Source organism: Nesoenas mayeri, assembly GCF_963082525.1.
Source record: "Nesoenas mayeri genome assembly, chromosome: 2".
Taxonomy (NCBI): Eukaryota; Metazoa; Chordata; class Aves; order Columbiformes; family Columbidae; genus Nesoenas; species Nesoenas mayeri.
In genome coordinates this window covers 41,255,055-41,274,173 of record NC_137543.1, presented here as the reverse complement: position 1 = coordinate 41,274,173, position 19,119 = coordinate 41,255,055, and positions in this window count along the sequence as shown.

Sequence of the window (19,119 nt, the reverse complement as noted above, 5' to 3'; positions counted from 1 at the left end):
CAGAAAGACATTGAAATAGAATGCATAAACAAAATTTGTTCTACAAATTTGAAGATGTTTAAAAATGTAAATTTATTATAATTAGAACTCTGCCCAAAATCTGGTACCAGATACACTGGTTTAAATCAGAAAAAAATCAATGGGAGCTAATGACATTACTTCTCCTTCACTTTATTGTAAACAACAGAATAATTTTCTTCCTCCAGAAAAAGGATCTGGATTTCTTGAGAGAGTCAGACAGAACATAGAAGTCAAAGTTCTATTCGTTATCATTTTTACTAATGTTGCCTATTTGGAACAAATGAAGGGATGAGGATCCTATTACTGTGTGCAATCTGGCATATAGGTATTGTCATGACATGTCATTGGGTCCTTCTTCCCCAGGCATCCAGATGGGTGAGCTGCTGGCAACTCAGTTTAGATGTAGCACTTTTGCTGTATCATGCTTGACAGAGTCTGGAACAAGGTCAGTCCTACAGCCTCATGTGGAAGAAATAGGCTTATATCTGATTTGGTTCAAATACCAGAATTTTTACTCTTCCAGGCTGGGAAGGTTTCCCAGCTTCTTCCATATCCATCCTCACTAATCATGCATGCTCATTCTCTTGAATGACTCATCTCACCAGCCTATTAGCTGAATGGTGGTTGATCACTTCTCACAGGTTCTGGTGCTAATGGTATATTATTTAAAGCAAATCCAGCTTAAACACCAGGGAAAAGGGCACGGCTCTGTTGCCTACATGCAGGTGTCTATTGGTGGCACTTGAGAAGCTCTGGGATGGTATCCCACCTGGTGCCAGCCCAGAAGGCTATGGGTATCCCAGGGGTTTGCTGTCACCATGATCAGCTGCATGCAGATGTTTGGGTAGCCCTGTGGCATGCAAATGCTATTCAAGTAGCACTTCATGCTTATGTGTAGGCAGTGGACTTAAAACGTTCCTGTCAATGGAGGGATTGGATACACTCCCTCCCAAACCTTGTTTCATGCCTTTCTTGTTAAGGTGGCAGAGATGTTCAAGAAAAAATCACAAGAAAGTTTTCCAAATCTTCCTACTGTCCTCCATCTTTCAAATCCATGTCTCTTTTTGTGCACATTTCTTCATCAGAAGTGGTCCTTGGTTGAGAAAGATGTGGACTAGTTTGTCTTGAGGCAGAAACTGATGAAGACATATGTTTGCTTATAGCAGTTATGCAGAACGCTTTAAATACCTTCAAAAGTTCACAGAGGTTCCTCCTTTCTACCTTTGAAGTAAGTATCCAGATTACTGTAACACAGTATACTCCCACTCCCCAAACTTCCCAGGTAGAAAAGTTGCTCTCAACGTAATATCTTGACAAGAAACAGAGAAATCCTGTGTGTCACACAATGAAGGATTTGTCATGAATCAGACTACATACAATTGAGAATGAAAAGTCTTTTTAAACTTTTAGTAAATCATTTAAAATTAAATGTCTCTAATTTAGGGCAATTATGCAAATATTTCTTCTGAATGAAGACCATGGTATGTTTAGTGTATTCCATTAATGAAAACTTCACTCAGTTTTTGTCTGGTGTGATTGAGGCTGTCACTTAGGAAGAGAAAGGTATTCAGTAAAACCAGAGTATTTGCATAGAGTGCTAAGCATATTCTACTGCCTTGTGAAGCCAGAAGTATGAAAGTGTCCAAAAAGGTAGGTATTCAAATCCTAACAAGGAACAGCACAAATATATTTTTTTAAAGTATCCTTTTGTGTGTGCGTATGTAAAATGTTTAATTTTTAAAAAATTATGGGCTAAGGATATTATTGTACATGTATGCTTTTCATGTTTTTCCTTTCAGTGTCATCAATACATCTTCATCTTTTTTTGTTATTTTTTTTTCTGTTTCATGTGTCATTCATTAGTTATATCACTTCTGACACCTCCATTGTTGTTTTAATAGGACTTTTCTGGAGCCTTCTGTCACTTTTCCCAAGTTGGAGAAACATTTTTTACTACTTCAAATTAGATGTGTGCAAGCTTGAGGAAACACCCCTCTTCATGTCCATGGCTTAATACCTTACAACAAAATGTGCTGATTATTTTTTAATAAACATAAAAGTGCAAGATCGCTGTTTCAGATGTATTTGAATTTGAACAAGCAATAGGTAGCTAAAAGATCTGTTGGAATAAAATAACACCAGAAATTACTTCTAAGTTTGTTGCAATGCCTGTTATTTACTAACAGAGTTCTTTGGGTACAGAATTTTCTATAAGAGTTTTAGAGAGCTGCATCATCTATAAAGACGTAGGGGAAAGGTCTAGTGAGAAGAGATTACAACATTTAGAGCAAACATTTACATGGCAAAGGTGAAAGAAGAGACCACATGGAATTTTTCTGCAATACATGTATATTATGTTCGCTGTGAGTTTTTTTTTCTGAATGAAAACAAGCTTCTGACCAATTCCTTCTGTAAGTGTGTGCAGAAGGCATGAATTCCATATAATCACCACTGGGAAATGTTAACTTGCATCTATAAACCAGGCCTGACCATAAAACAAGCATTTAATTTGTAGATACATTAAATGTATAGGAAGATGTACATGAGAAAGACAGGAAGATGACTAGAAAGTATAGAGAGGACAGTACGGAAAACAGTTCAAGAAGATTTATCCCATCTTAAAAGTACACTCGCCTTTTTTTATTTTTTTCTGTGTAGTAACACTATCCTTTATAAGTCAATAACACAGAATAATGAAAAAGTGCTTATGTTCCCATCATACAATAGGTTTAAGCTCTTTCCTAGTTGTACTTGCTTATGCTTTTTAATGGACTTCACAGGAAATACTGTAGATGAGTTTGAGCTATAGCTGGTTCACAGCTGATCTTCAGTTGGCTTGCTCATCTTTATTGACCTCTCCAACAGCCTGAGATGAAAAAAGCATGGGCCGACCATCTGCTGGAAGCACAACTACAGTCTGGGCACCATGTCAGCTAAAAATCCCAAGGGATGAAAACTGGCATGATGTAAGCCAGATCATAAAACTGTTGCAAATCTAATCAGAAAATGGCATCCTGGAAAAACACTGAAGGAGAAAGGCTGATTTACTGTAATCAAGAAAATGAGCATATTAGGGGAAAAAATCCAGCCTCTTCAGCTTTGAAGAGCATCTTTGATTCCTGGAAAGGACAATGAGGTAGACTGGGAGAGTGTTCAGTAGTATTAACACAGGAGAATAAGCCTTCTACATAAGAACATGTTCACATTGACCTAAAAAGTGTTTTATGAAATGTGGCTGGGGTTGAATGGAAGGGAATGGAAGAGGAAATTCATATACTTATAAATTTTTGACCTGCATATTATTTTGTACCCAAGGATGGGGAGGTGGCAGTGGAACTGGCTGGGTGGCTGCTGTAGAGGTTGGAGGGAATCGAGGTGATGCTTGGCACAAAGTACACTCTACTGGTTCTACAGTTCCTATTTCCTGGCACAAAGCAGATCCCCCATCCCTCATTCAAGTACCACAGCATCACAGCCTGTGGGAACCCTTTTCCTTGGTCACTTGCGCATCTACATTGTCTTATGGGACACAACTTTAAATGTTGACCACATCCTATCCTGGGTGCCATTGTTCCTCAGTCTGCTCATTTGCTGGATTCCAGTAGCTGACAACATATGTAGAGACCAGACCTGATTTAACTATATAAAGAACATTTTTCAGGAAGGAAACAAAACACTTTTAGAAAACTCTGAATATTTGGAATACAGAATTAAATTATATACCGAAACCACATGATCTGCAGGAAAAAAACCCAAACAACCAAACCAAAACAAAAAACTCCACAGTTCTTTATCTCAGATTATTTTATAGGAGGTCAAGTATTCTCAAGACACCATGGAAGTTTTCAAGCATGTGAAACTCTGGCTTGGCTGTTGACACATCTTCTGAAAAGCAAGTTAATTCTCTTAGGCCTCTCCTCTCCTCTCCTCTCCTCTCCTCTCCTCTCCTCTCCTCTCCTCTCCTCTCCTCTCCTCTCCTCTCCTCTCCTCTCCTCTCCTCTCCTCTCCTCTCCTCTCCTCTCCTCTCCTCTCCTCTCCTCCCCTCTCCCTCTCCCTCTCCCTCTCCCTCTCCCTCTCCCTCTCCCTCTCCCTCTCCTCCCCTCTCCTCTCCCTCTCCCTCTCCCTCTCCCTCTCCCTCTCCCTCTCCCTCTCCCTCTCCCTCTCCCTTTCCATCTCCCTCTCCTCCTCTCCCATCCTGCAGAAAACAAATGATGACTTTTATTAACATCTTGTGTCTGGCAACAGCCAGAGGCTATAAATGACAGATGATAATGTGATAGTAGGTGGACTCAGGAGACACTTTGCTAGGAGGAGTGCACAAAAAAGTCATAATATCTGAACTGAAACAAGTATCAACAGACTAAGTTTTATTTTTTTCAATGTCTTTTGGATTTGTCCTTTGTATTCATGTTTTGTCATGGAAGTTTATATTCAATTAATTGTCAGTATGGGATAATTGCCATCTTTAGATATTAGCATATATGTTATATTAAGGAATCATGTTAATATCCTCTTCATAGCAATGAATACGAAACATACATCAAATGCATTTCCCTAGAGCAGTGATTTTGGTATTGCATAGACAAGCCTCTTAAATATAACAATGGATGCTGAATAGCACTTTATTGACAAATACATTAATTGCAATCACAATTATTGCAGTTAAATAACCAGTGAATCTTACACTGGTTTTGGTTTGTTAAAGTAATTTTTCATGTTAATTGGATGCATTCATGTTCATTAAAAGCACTATGTACCCTTTCAAACCTTGCAGGTAAACGCACACATTTTTTTAAAGAAATGCTGAAATGTAGTATTGTTTTACTGGCATTTCCACAGAAAAATTCCATGTGGCACCTTATATTGTTCATATGCTTTGTTTCCTCTGTGAGCAGAGACAAAAGTGGGATGGTTGCTCTTACATTTCACAAGAACGATTGCAAGTCCATGTCCATGGCTTTGTTCATGCCAGATCACTTCTACTCCAGAGGAATAAAACTGTGTGAAAACAGTTGTAGCATCAGTTCCTGCATTTGTTTCTGAGTCTGTTTTTGTCATCAGCCATTATTTTCCCAAAGGACAGTTTTCCTTCCCAACTGCCACTTAAAGCTTTCTGAAAAACCTTGCAACCTGATTTTCCTGCTAGGTAACAATCTTTTTGGTCAGGCATACATAATGATACCATGAAGACTTACATGCATCTGGGGAACATATGAGATATATGATCCAGTAGATCCTAGGAACAGCAGCTGCTCGTCCAGACATCTTCCTACTCCCCATAAAGACATCTGTGTTTTCCAATATTTCAGTAACTTCATTAAGAGACAAAAGCTGATTGATAAAGTAGCTCAGATGTTTTAAATTAGCAATGTGGGGAATCACACAATGTATGAGCTGAAACTCTTTCTAGCTATTGCAGTCATATGTGCTTAGACTTTTATTAATTTAGGTAGCTTTGCAATTTATGAAAAATGTCTGTAAAACAGAAGAACAGCTGTGGCTCTAAGTAGAGGATTCTGGGTAATAATTAATAGAGCTGTTATTTAGGGTTGAGAGTACTCAACAGCTGAATAGATCTGAATCTGTAAAACATGAATTCAATTAATATCTTTGTCTTATGTTTTGGCCACATTCAAGTGGGTTGAGCAGAGCAAAAGGCATAGCAGATCTTTATTTTTCTAGTCACAGCATTTATTTCACTGGCAGCTGCTCTAATTAAGGATGTCTAAGTAAATGCAGTTTTCATGCTTTGTTACAAGAAAATGTTTTCTTAACGCCACATTTGGATTTGTCATGCCTACATACAATGGTACAGATGGGTGAGTCCTTCGACACCAACATCCGAGGTTTCTGCGGTGATTCAGCTGTCCTGAGCTGTCAGTACCCAGCTGGGGAGATGCAGGATTTGGCTGCGGTCAGATAGTGTAAAGGGGCAGGGGGGGTCCCAGCAGTTTTAGGGTTCTCACTTAGGCAGGTGTTGCCCTCAGGAAGAGAGGGATGTGCTCCAGTGGCTACAGCTCCTCAAGCTGCACTGCATTAAGAGTCAAGGATAGTTAATGATAAGAAAGTTTCTTTTATAACTTCTGCAGAACTGGGTTTTCAGATGGCTTTCCAAGGGGAACTGGAACCTTCCAAGGAATGTTTTCCCCACATTTTGAGTGAGTTCTCAAACTCTGAAAACAGAGGACATTAAAGGTGGATTTTACATCAGTTTTGAACTACGACTGCATGGGGCTTATTTGTGTTACGCAGCAGTAGCTGACATCTAACAGAAACTTTGACTAAAATTTTTAACCACTTCTGAGCCAGAAAAAAGTCCGTAACTAAATCTTTGTCAGATGGAAACACAGAAATGAACCTGGAATTCCCTTCTTTCATCCTAATGTCTTAAAGGAATTTATTCAGATCTAAGATTCAGATCTCTTGCTCTCATAGTATATAATAACAGGTTGACTAGGAATTTTCTTCTTTTTCTCCTCATGATCTTTGTTTTCTGACTTGGTTTTAACTGCTTTCACAGGATAAGCCACGTCTGTAATTGTCTTGGCTCCAACACAGCTGAAACTTAATCTTGTTTGCTTCCACAGCTGCAGTTTTCTTTCAGAACTAATTTTGTGTTTATGGAGCAGCTTTTCTTGTGTGTTTTTGTGTTGTTGGGTTTTTTCTGCCTTTTTTTTAAAAAAAAAAAATCAGTTTTTTTATTTCTGTTCATTATGTTTTTAACTTTACATTCAGGAGCAAACCTAGATATGCCTAGTGATGGTTCTTGGTGATAAAAGTGCAAAGTGAAGCCCAGATGGCAGAGTGCCTTACAACTGGTAAGAAGATGGCTGGTAAGAAGAAGGCACCTGAGCTGACCAAACATTTAGATTTTTAATGTCCCGCTGAAATACTCTGGGGATCTAATAGCCCAATCAAATTATTATAGAACCTTGGGATTTGTATTTGTTGCATATTGATTAAAAATAGTTTTCTCTGGTTTTCATCTATAAAGGCATTTAGACTTTGAGGACTACAACTCACATACCTGATCCCTTTAATAAACAGAGCACTGAATGTCACAGACCTCTTGAAAGTGGCCCTTAAGCATTTCTGCTTAGCTAGCTCCACATGGGATTTATGTGCCATTTTCTGAAGAATCAATTGCCAATATTAAGAGGAGAGTATAGGGACTGAGAAGAGGTGAAATATGTATAGATATGATTAACTGTTAGCAGTTTCAGTACTATTTTTTTTTCTTAGTTAATACTCAGTCCACGAGCCTACAGATCAAATTCCTTCTGACAGATCATCTGGAACTCTGGTCCTTTAGGCGGGGACATAGTTAAGCATATTTAATGGCACTTACTTTTAAATAAAATGGACTTGCTTGGATGAAGACAAAGTATCTTCAGTATTTAATGCCTCAGTGTTTAAACTGTGTTTGCAATTTCTAGTAGATATATGAAACAGGACTCCTGGTCTGCTCAGTTAGACAAAACTAGGAAGGATAGTGACTACTTTGAAGAATTGTAAAGAAGTTATAAGGGACAGAAGTGTACACAGGAATGTGCATAATTCTTCCTGGGTTTCAGAAATGATAGAACTGATAGAAATCTCATCTCTTATATAACTGAGAAAGGGACTTTGCATATGTGATCATACACATTATAGATAGTTTGCAGCTAAAAGTCCTTTGAGATATATGCTTTTGACTATCATCATGAATGGGCTAACCCAGGTGGGTAAAATCATCCTGTCTGAAACCTGGACATGTTCCCACATCGTAGGCTTTTTTAAAACCATGATGTAACACAGATTCACCCACAAAACTTTTACCCTTTAAAAGCAATATTGTTAACTTTCCTTGTTGCTGAGGTGAAAGTTTGCTATGAGCATAATGAAATTTCAATCATGTCTCCAATCTTAAAGATAGAATTATTATGAATGACTTGTGGAAATAGAGTGGAAGCATAATAAATTATTACAGAGCAATATTTCATTCAGATAAAGAAGACCATTGTCTTCAATGCTATCGTGTGGGTAAGTCATATAATCAATATACTCTAAAGAATGATAAAATAAATTTACATCACCAAGGCAGAAAATTCAAAGCATGTCATGAATAGAGATGTGCCTTTCAGGCACGTCACTCATGACCCCTCTTAAGCCAACTGGCTTAAAAAAATTCACAGTCTTACGGCTTCATATCTCCTTGGTAGACAGAAAAGCAGTGCTCCAGGGCCTGTTTGACAAGTGTTGGACTATTTTTTTTTTCCTAGGGGAGCTTCATTTCACCGTACAGATCTGAAAACAAGAGAAAAAAAAGGCAGAATAAAAACAAACAAACAAACAAACAACAACAAAACAAAACAACAGTTAAGAAACAGTTAAGAAATAATCTACTCAGCTTTCTGCAGTGCTTACTCTTCCATATTTTTCTGTTGTACCCATCTTCCTCTTCCTCAATCTTGACTTGCAGTGCATGTCTAGATCAGGGTTTTCCCAGTGATGTTTATATCTTATAAATATTACATCTGTTAATTTCCATTTAATATTGTGGTGGTAAAAACTTTTCTGGACCTAACTTGAAGTTATCAGAAATGAAACCATTGTTACATATGACTAGAACCAAAGCACTTATCTGGATCAGGACATCTGAAATCACCTAAGCTAAGTTTTACAGTGGCACCTGCTCCAGTCTCTCATATACAATTGATTTCTATTTGTCAGTTTGGTCAGTGAAAGAAAGTATTCAGATATCCCCTTAATTTAACTTCTTTCTATCTGATTTCATCTGCAGTTCCAGAGCTGCTGGCTGAAGTATTCCTGGGGACTTTTCCTAAACCTTTGTCATTCTGAATAACTCATGGCACAGCAGCCCAGATTAATATCTCTCAACCCAGAAGTGATGCTTAAGCAGAAGAAAAGAATCCCAAAAGTGTTGTACACCCTCTATGGGATTGAAAGGCCATAGCAGAATTGCTCTGAAATTGGCTTTTGTTCACCACTGTATTTTAAGACCTTTCATGATAAAAGCTGTACTTAATTGCACTGTCCAGATTTCAAATGTCCATGACCATTGTTCTCAAATAATTCTTTTGTAGTTACTACTTTACTTGCTTCCTCCTCCACTTTTCTATAGCAGCAAACAAATGGATTCTTATTATGCTCAAGCAATCTATTTGTGTAATTAAAGACAGATAAAATGAAGAGCACAGAGGTAAAGCAAAAAAAAAACAAACCACCAAATAAAAACACCTTTATGACCTTTATAATTCTTCTTGGGACTATAACTGAAATTTCCTATGTTGTTTACCATACAGATGTGTTAACTGAGATGCATTTGTTGTAAAGGGTAAACAGCCAGATTTGCTACTTCCTCTGTTGAAAAGGACTGTTCATCAAGGAGAAAACTGAATTTCTCTTAAAGTTGGAACTGAATACGCAATATTAAACTGCAGAAACTCATAATAGTCACTAATCTAGCAAAAATGCAAGACATACTGCACTGTGCTATAAGTGTACTTATCTGTCTGGATTAGGAGTGTATGTTTAATTAAGTAAACATTATAGGCAGATCTGAATAATTGATTTTAATCAGACACTCAGGCACTGCACCAGCAGTCAGCAGACAGATGTACATAAATCACCTTTGCAGTTATTATATTGGTTTCTAGATTCAGGACATTGTTTTTTTTTTTTCCATTGGTACTGTGTGCATGAATTATGAATGCAAACACAAGAGCTGGCTACAGTCCGGGGGTTTACACCTGCTGAGAGTTTTGATTTGTTGACTAGGAGCTGAAAACTGAAATATGTTAGTGCTGTTAAACTGCTATGGGGCTAATCCCTCCTCCATAAGAGAGGTTCTCAGCAATCTTCTCTGGGAAATACAGTCTGGGTTTGGAAACTTACACCATCCAAAAGAAATTTCTAACTAACATGTCCTAGAGTATGGTTACTTATTATATAAATACTTTCTCCTTTCTGTTCTTAATGGTGGATTATGGCAACATCCTTTTCCACTCATTCCTGATTGTCCTACTGTGATGTGTCTTGTCATAGGAAATATTGGTACCTCGCTCTTTGTGGTGCTTCATGGTGAAGATATAGCCATTAACAGAATACCTAGTTCGCTCTTAAGACATTAGGTAAAGCTGTATAGCCCCTGAGAGTGGGAGGCAGAGGTATTGCTTTGGTGCCCCTAAGAAAAAGGGAGTTATTTATTCAGTTGTAAAAATGTTTTCTGCATTATGAACTGTATTTTGCAGTTTCCTAGCCAAATAATGACCAATAGAGATTTCTTTAGCTTTTTATTATCTGGCAGTTGACTGACTATTGTCTGGTTTTGACAGACCAAGCTCCAAAGAGAGAGAGCTATGAATCCTTCATGTGTTTGTTTTTCTCTCTGCAAAAGAAACACTTCAGAGAACGTATAGCATCTGCAGACCAGATTCACACTTCTCCTCTGATCTCCAGTCACTTTTTCTGATAAATAAAACGTACTGGATCTCAACAAAACCACCAAAAGCAGGAGTAATACTGTGCTTTAAAGTGCCAGTTCTGTGAGGTGTCACTGTTACTCAGGAGTAATTAAAAAGGAGAAGAATGTGAATGAGGATATGTTGTGCTTAGCTCCAGTCTTACCTAGTTACATGACTTTAATGAATTTCACCTTGATTTACCTCCAGGTGCGCAAGAAGTAAAGCAAGTCTCGTCCTTGGCAGCAAGGAATGAAGCTTGTGAGCATGCCTGGTGTATACAGGTGTGGAAGGTAAGCACCTTTATTAGCCTTACTCCTCTTTTCCCCTTGGAAAATCCCCCATCACATTTGACCTGTGCAATTTAGAACAGTGATTAATAAAGCTGATCTTTTCATACTATAAAATATGAAGGACAGCCTCACACATCCTGAAAATAAATCAGTTATTTTTTTTTTTTTAATTTAGTTTAGTATTCCCTAATTAAAACAATGCTTGTGTCTATATTCATTTACTTGAGATAGGCTTCAGGAGATATATAATGCACAGCTACTGAAGACCTTTGTGATTAACTGTGGGTTAGCTATATATTAGTTTCCCAACACTGTTCCCTTGCTGCACAACAACTTACAAGTTCAGGCTTAATAATACAGATTCCAAAATAAGTTCTTATATGTGTCAGGAGTTTCTTAGCAATAACTGTAGCACTCCTGGTGTGATGCAAAGTCATAAAGACAGCCAATTTTTAGACACTTCTCACAGTGTGTCTGTTAGATGGTTGCTAGTTCCTGGAAAGAAAAAATGTTGTCACTACACCATCTCTCTTCTGTGGCGGCCTTTGTGAATGCACTGGAGATGTGAATTAGGCAAAAAGGTGATATCCCCATCCAGGTATCTCCTTGACGTGACAGTGTCTTCCAGTTGGCCTTGAATTGTTTTGATGCATCAAAAATCAAGTCCAGGCCAGACAAGAGTCTGAAATAGCAGTGATGGAAGTGCTGCTATCACTTGGTAATCAGTAGAGGACTGAAGTCTCTTGAGGTGCTGTCTCCAACCTCCACATGAAGCTCATAGGCTACCTTAATCTATAGTACAAAATTGTCAGTAATAAATAGGCTTCCTTAACCTTAAAGCATACAGGGTAACATTATCTGCCAGAATAATTTCTATGCAAACATTAAACAGTGTCAAACCTTGGTAATAGAGCCATAATATCCTGTGTCTACTGAGACTGAATGTCCTTGTTACTGTCCCATGTGGTGGATCCACCTGGAGGCCAGGCAGTTATGGAGTAGGTGGCACTGCAATGAGCTGAAATGCCACCTGGAGCATCACATGTATATTGTCTGCAAGGCAGGACACCAAGAAGGAAGGTTTCATATCAGTGGCTAGCTGAGGGATAGGTCTTTAGCTAGTATAAGCTTGCACTGCTTCAGTTACCCCAGTGGATCTCTGCTCAGCTTCTAAAGATTTCAGTATTTATTTGGAATCAAAAGATATTGTAGTAACTGCAAGAGGCTGTGGCACATTGGACTATTCTAAAAGGCAGTCTAGGATCAGAATGATGACAACAAAGAACACCTGGTACAACATTCATAAAAAGAAGTCCCAGAAAGATTAAGGGCAGAATTTGTATGAAAAAGCTGTCTAGTGACATCAGGTAAATATTTGCAGTGTAACAAGCACAAAATCTTACAAGAATCACAGCAACGACACAAAGACTTAATAATTTTTCAACCCTTATGTGTGCTACTTACTTTTATTGGTGCTAACAGACCTAAAGAATTGTTTCAGAAGCCTGGGAAATAAGGTCCCTTCCACAAATGACCTGAAGTGAAAAGCTTCATTAACAGTCCTGGATGTGACTTCTCTTTTCTTTTAAAACCTAAAATGATTTGTAACAGAGTTCCTCTTTTGATTTCCCCTCTGAAATATTAGGAGGAACACTAGTATCCAGGAGGCAAGATAAAGACAGCTGTGCTGACATTTAAGCTGGCAAAACACTGCAGTGGGAATGCACTGCCCTGGAGAAATTTATGAGATACACATATCCAAATTAAGTATACACTTTTTATTGTTATGGACTGTCTCTGAAGCTGTTTGAAATGTTTAACTGCTTACTATTAAATGAATGTGCTTGCCTTTAGGGAAGGCTTCACATGAAACCACAGAGCCAGTAAATAAGGAATTCAAAATGAAACTCAAGAAAACTATTAGCATTTAGTCAATATGCTTATTGATATATTTCAGTTTTCCTAATCAGTCACAGTAATAGCAGATGCATGTGCTAATATCTTATATCTCTAGTGCTATTTGTACTTACTGGAAACATTTTATGGATATTGCTTATTTTTTTTTTCAGTTGTTATACGCATATAAAATTGAAATATGCTTTCCAGGGAGCGTCCTTTCATTCTAAGACCATCCAAGTAAATGTGTTGAAAGTTGTTTTACAAATGCCAATGATGTGACATGTTTAAGGTGGTACAAGCCCAATCTGATTTTATTTCACAAAATTATTGATAAATGACAACTGGCAGGTTGGCACTCACTGAACGGTGAGAATTAGGGGAGGTGATAAAGAGCTACTGTGGTGCCACTGAATTGCAGGCTGACATGATAAGTACAAAGAAACTAGACATTTAGGACAATGTATTTAACTTGTTCAATTTTGACTAGGTAATAGTTAGAGAGGGGTGCTGTAAACTTTCCTGGGCAGTGTTCACATTTGGGTCACAAAATGGGAACATATGGAATGATTGTGTTGGAAGGAATCAAATTTACTCTGATTGCAATTACTTTAGAAACTAGAAGATTCCTGTAAGTAAATACTGAGACATCGCTGGGTATTCATTAACATCATTATGAAAGGCACTCAAAGTTGGACAAATCAATCAGAAGAGACCACTTATTCCAGCATCTCCACAAGTTTTGGGTGGATCCTGATCAGCTCCTGGAATATTAGCCCTTTGCTGCTGTTCCCTTTCCCTGCAGCTGTGGGTTTGTTTTTTTTTTTCTCCATTTTGGTTGCTTTTTTCTTCATTTTGCATCTCTGAGGGACCTGACTTAACAGGTCACCACTCAACTACCCAGCAGAACGTTATCATTGTACCCCTGTAAACAGAGGCAGTTAAAATAGGTATTTTGCACTGTGAGAGTGCCTGCTGGTTTAGTCCCACTACCTGATAGGTGTACCTCCAGCAGGAAGAATACAAAAGACAATGAGCACCAGAGAGAGAAAGAGACTTTTCCCAGCTTTCTTTTCTTATCTTTTTCTTTGTGAGCACTGAGCTTGTGCTGTCTGCTGGGAAGCAGGAGGGCATTCCAGTAGCAGGAGTGAGAGCTCCAGATAGGATATTTTCAACCTGTGCACTACAGGATGCTGTAGCTTGATGGAGTACTTTCAAGAGGTCTGAAAAAGTGCCTAAAATGAGATTATCACCTCCAAACATCAATTTCACTGTCAGTGCATCTTTACCTCGTCTGGAAGACTCTGAGCAGGCATTGTTAGTGTAAAAATGTTGCAAGCAGTAGAGCTTCAGTCCTTGACTGCATCTTGTACCACTGAAGGGTAAGCTTTTTGCTTAGGTCTTATGATTTAACTTTTAATTATGCAGTGGCAAGACAAGCTGATCTTCTTTCGGAGAAGATTCTGCAAAACTGAATGGCTGTCTATTCATATCACAATATTTTTGAGCTCACCTTGCCATATATGTGGAACATGGCCTTGTGCTAGGGTGAATGTAGCATAGACAAGACCCTGCAATGCTTGGACAATAAAGTGCATTATTTGCAAAGAACATTGTTCTGGAATCACTTTTAAGCATTCCTGCGTGGCTTGTAAGTGGGGTTGTGTTTACTCAGGTCAATCTGCTTTATGATTCAAAATACTTTTTTTTTCTGAATATGAGAAATATTACCATCATAACGAATCCTGTGAAAGGGAACTTTACCTTAATTGTGCTTTCTCCTTCTCTCAAGTACTTCAAATGTTCCTACATACAGGTGAGATGCCTTTGTCTTGTTCTGATCAAATACCCAGATAGGCTATATTCTGGTCTTGTTGAGAAAGCAGTGAATCCATCTAGCTGAGAAGAAATCACATTGGTTTACAGCAAAATACTGCCACCAATAGCAGTGAGGAACAAATAAAACAACACCGCCTGCCACTGGATCTCAGTTTTCTGAACAGAGGTTGTGGTGTGTTATTTCATCTGATTTTCTGTATGTATTCACCTGTTCACAAACCTGTTCATTGACAAGGCCACTCACATACATTTATTTAAGACAAAGTTCTTTGCCTTTTTTCTGTTGCATCAAGAATAGAAATGTATGCAATCTGGGTGCACTGTTTTCTGTGATGATATTTTTTGTTTGTTTGTTTGTTTGTTTTTATGAACAGGCAGAAATAAACAGAATGTTCATTTAAATTACATCCACATTCACACGAGCATTTTTCTAAAACACTTTAAAAGGAAATGGTATTTTTCAGTCATCTTTTACGTGGTTAATTCTTTAGATTTTGTACGATAGTATCAATAATGTATTTAGCTTCTTGGATAAGATAATGTTCTATAAAATTAAAAATTCAGAATTGTATATTTGAGAATTGAGATTTTGCAGCTGGATTTTTGGTAGAACAGGACTAGGGTTTTTTGCAAGTAACAGCTCAAAAATGCAATCTTCATAAAATTAAGGGATTTTATAGCTGTTAATTTGCTTGAACTATTTCTAATATACTAGAACTTTATCTACATGGCCAAAGTAGATGTGATAATGAACAGTTTGCAGCATATCCAAAAATGGCAAACTCTATTAGGTCTCCAAAAGTTGTTGAATACATACATACTATAAGAAATACAAAGTAATGAACCTTTTCCTTAGGGACTGATGTTGTTTCATATTGTCCCTTTTTCACCTGCCAGAGTGAGAGCTAGAAGTTGCCTGTTAGTAAGATGGTTTAAGGCCTTTAGCATGAGGACAGGTTAGACAAGCTCCTATCAGGAGCCTGGGTAGAGCCAGAAAAGAGGGAAAGGGAGATGAGAGGTATTGAAGTATGGTTGGTTCTAATCTACTGGAAAACCTTCAAGGCTTATGTTTCTGTGATACAGGCACTGATCTGTCAAATAGCTCAGAAAATGTCACTGAAAACAATGAAGCAATTGCTATTTAGCTTACCTACTAAGTCATCTGACAGACATGGGGTGAAGATAATGCTTAACTGGGTTGGACTAGATGATCTCCAGAGGTCCCTTCCAACCTAAATCATTCCGTGTTTCTATGAAAGGGTAATTTTAAAATCATTTCCCCACATTTCCCTTCCTCCCTTTGGGAACTCTCTGCTTTGAAACCTTGTGCAGTGCACAGAGTTAGTATTAATGTTTACCCCTGATTCAATGTGGTTATCAAGGCAAACCTGGGCTCATAAAAAAGGAGATTCTCCCAGTATTATGCTCATACAAAGTCCAAAAGGAGTCACATCTAAGTTAAACATCAGCTAGATCTGCTTCTATGGTATTTTTGTTTGGTTTTTGTTGTATTTAAGTACTATGTTCTTCTCTCCTTTTTCTTCCAACTGCTCAGGCTCACTTGCTGAGTCTTACCTCATTTGACTTCCAACCCTGTGATTTAATCAGTGTGAACTAACTCCTGACTTAATCCAGAGCTGGGCTGGCCTCAGCAGCACTTGATTGTGTCTGATAATACATGCCAGGCAGATGATCAACCTCATTGATCAGATGCTGTTTGGGCAGGAATGGTCACCTTGGGTATTGCCGTGCTTTCTAATGTGGCAGGAATTCCCTTTAAACCAAGCTCAGGTGCTGTGCATGCCACTGCAGCCACTTCCCAGGGCACCCAGTGCACAGCAAACATGCTTGGTGGCCTTGCAGCTGGCCATACCACAACAGCGAGCCAGTGGAAGGTTGTGTTCTGGTTATGCACATGCTTTTACTGAACCTCCTTTTATGTCAGCACCAGTTTTACACTGTGTCAGTTGGCTCCTTTCACTTTTCATGTTAGTCTTTATTCGTCATGCAAGCTGATGTTAACTTGTAGCTCGTGGCTTAACAATTATTTATACTTTGGTGTACTTATGTGATCATTAAAAAAACACTCCAGCATGATCTGGAAAAACTTCATGGCCTTTTATTTAGAATTCTCATGTTGAAACAGTCATGCAGGAGAGAACAAGGAGAGGAAAGAAACCTAACAGAAGAAATGCTCCTCTGAAAGTTCATTTTTGTTGACTGGCCTGTTGATGTTACTTGCTTATATTCCACAACACTAAGAAACTGAGCTGTGCTAGTCTTCATCCACAGTTTTAGTCTAAAGATATATTTATTCTTCTGCTTAAAACCTGAAGAATTTGAAGGGCATTTTTTATGATGAAAGAGGATATGAAGCAACAAGTGGCTCACGCAGGCTAATATATGCTTCCTCATTTGAGATTCACTTAAATATGCATTCAACGTGCCAGACCTATGGCAATGAGAAAGAGAAGATGTTGAACAATATTGTGTTTTTTTCCTTTTGATATTGAAATGCTGAACTTATTTTTTTTGCTTTCAATATCTTCCTACATGTTCACAGATTCATGTCTTTCACTCAAAGGAAATAGTGTTTGGAGGTGATGGAGTTCACCACAACTATCCCAATGCTACAGTCGGTAATGTGGAGTTACTGTGTAAAGATGACAACTCAAAATATCCATCTACATTTGCAACTATTCTAATGTTCACTCCCCTTTCTTAATTTCTCCCACTTGGAAGCTGCTTATGTCTGTCTCCTTTTCCTAAGGAGAAAAAATTCTGTGGTTAGGCTTCTGTGTTCATCCAGGAGGAAATGGACAAAATTAATTTGCCAGCCATGTGCAAGATCTTTTACAGTGTGTAGCTGCAGTAATAAACACAGACCTGTTTGGCACAGAGAGAGGGAGAACGGCAATAAAAATGTGCTACTAACACTTAACTAAAGCAGAAGCCTTTGCGATCTGTGTTTCGTAACAACAGAGACTCCTGTGAAGATGAAGGGAAAACAGTGAAGCTCTCTGTCAGAACAACTACCTGTTAGTAAAGTGTTTTCTGTATGATTGAGAAATTACACTCATTCTTATTTTGAGAAGTTTTATGATGCTCCCTTTCATCTATGAGAAGTTTTTCGGAGATGAAATGGGCTTAAACATTTTTAAGTGGCTCCAGCAACATAATTTAATTAATTCTGAATCTGCTGACCTGAATTTCCCAGATCTGTTGTCAGGGTGGCCAAAATCTCCACTACTGAGTTTTCCTAGGATTTATCAGGAAAGCCTGCACACAGTAATGATTGTTACCAGAGGGGCATATGACTAATAATTCATCAGTAATGAGATTGCTCCTTCAAGAGACTACGGAGAAAATTTGCACTGGTCTCTAGGCTGCTAAATTCTCTTCAGCTCAGTATCAATATGAGACCTTTAATCACAGAATCACAGAATGTTAGGGATTGCAAAAGACCTGGAAAGATCATCTAGTCCAATCCCCCCACTGGAGCTTTAATGTTAAATTGCAAATCTTCACAACTGACTAGGTGGCCTGAGCTAGGTAATGACTGTCTCCTGAAAACTTCAGTACCACTGTCTTTCTATACTTTCCTACTTTTCTTCACATGCTCAGAGAATTTCATTCTAAGTTAAAGTATAAGCCAGTTACAGTTTGAGCTGTATGAGTTTCAGTATTGAAACATCTCTCAGTAAGTAAGTCCAAGGAGGAAAGTCTTCATTCACTTCATTGATCATTCTCTTTCACTGCCTTCAGGATGAATTTATCTTTTTTAATGAAAATGACCTGCCTACTCCAGCTTCTCTTTGAGTCAGAACTACCAGCTTTGGCAAATCCAGCAGAGGAAGACCTGGCAAGTTCTTGAAGTCAGGCTGCACACGATCAGCATGTGTAGTTAGAGGTATTCAAGATGCATTGGTCTCCTCTGTCTATCCATGGCTGATGTTTGCTTGTGCTCTCGCTATTTGTCCAGGACTTGTGCATTCTGACAGCTGGGGCTAGCAGGTACCCAGAAATCAGGGGGTCATTCTCATTTTAGGGGGGACAAATTTTTGCTGCAGGAGAGAGGTTATTGCCAAACTCATGTGTAATTAAGATTAAAAAAAAAAAAAAAAAAAGCTTTTCTTCTGGAAGAAGCAAAATTTGATTTAAAAAAGTTTCTGCAGCAATATTAAATACTTCCCATCTGTCTATTTGTTTTTCAACAGAGTGCTATATCCTATTGTAATATTCATGTCTCATCATGGCATCCAACTTTCTCTTCCTCCCATATAACTACATCACCTTTCTCAATAGTATGGGTAAATTATTATAAACCCTGAAGGCAGTGTTAGAAACAGCCTAAACTTGACTAGGGTGAGATAGAAATGCTAGGCAATATTTTACACTGTCAGGAAAGAAGCCCTAGAGAGAAAAAAAAATCGAGCTAAGATACAAGTGTGGCCTATGGGAGAGGTTTTATCAGCATGTGGGGGGAGTATCAGAAAGAAAAAAATTCCTCCCTAAAAATCTTTAATACATCTCAAGCATTACTGCACTCAGAAGTTTAACTCTTCCAGAATGCCACAAAGTTTTTTATAAAGCAGATAAGCCTAATT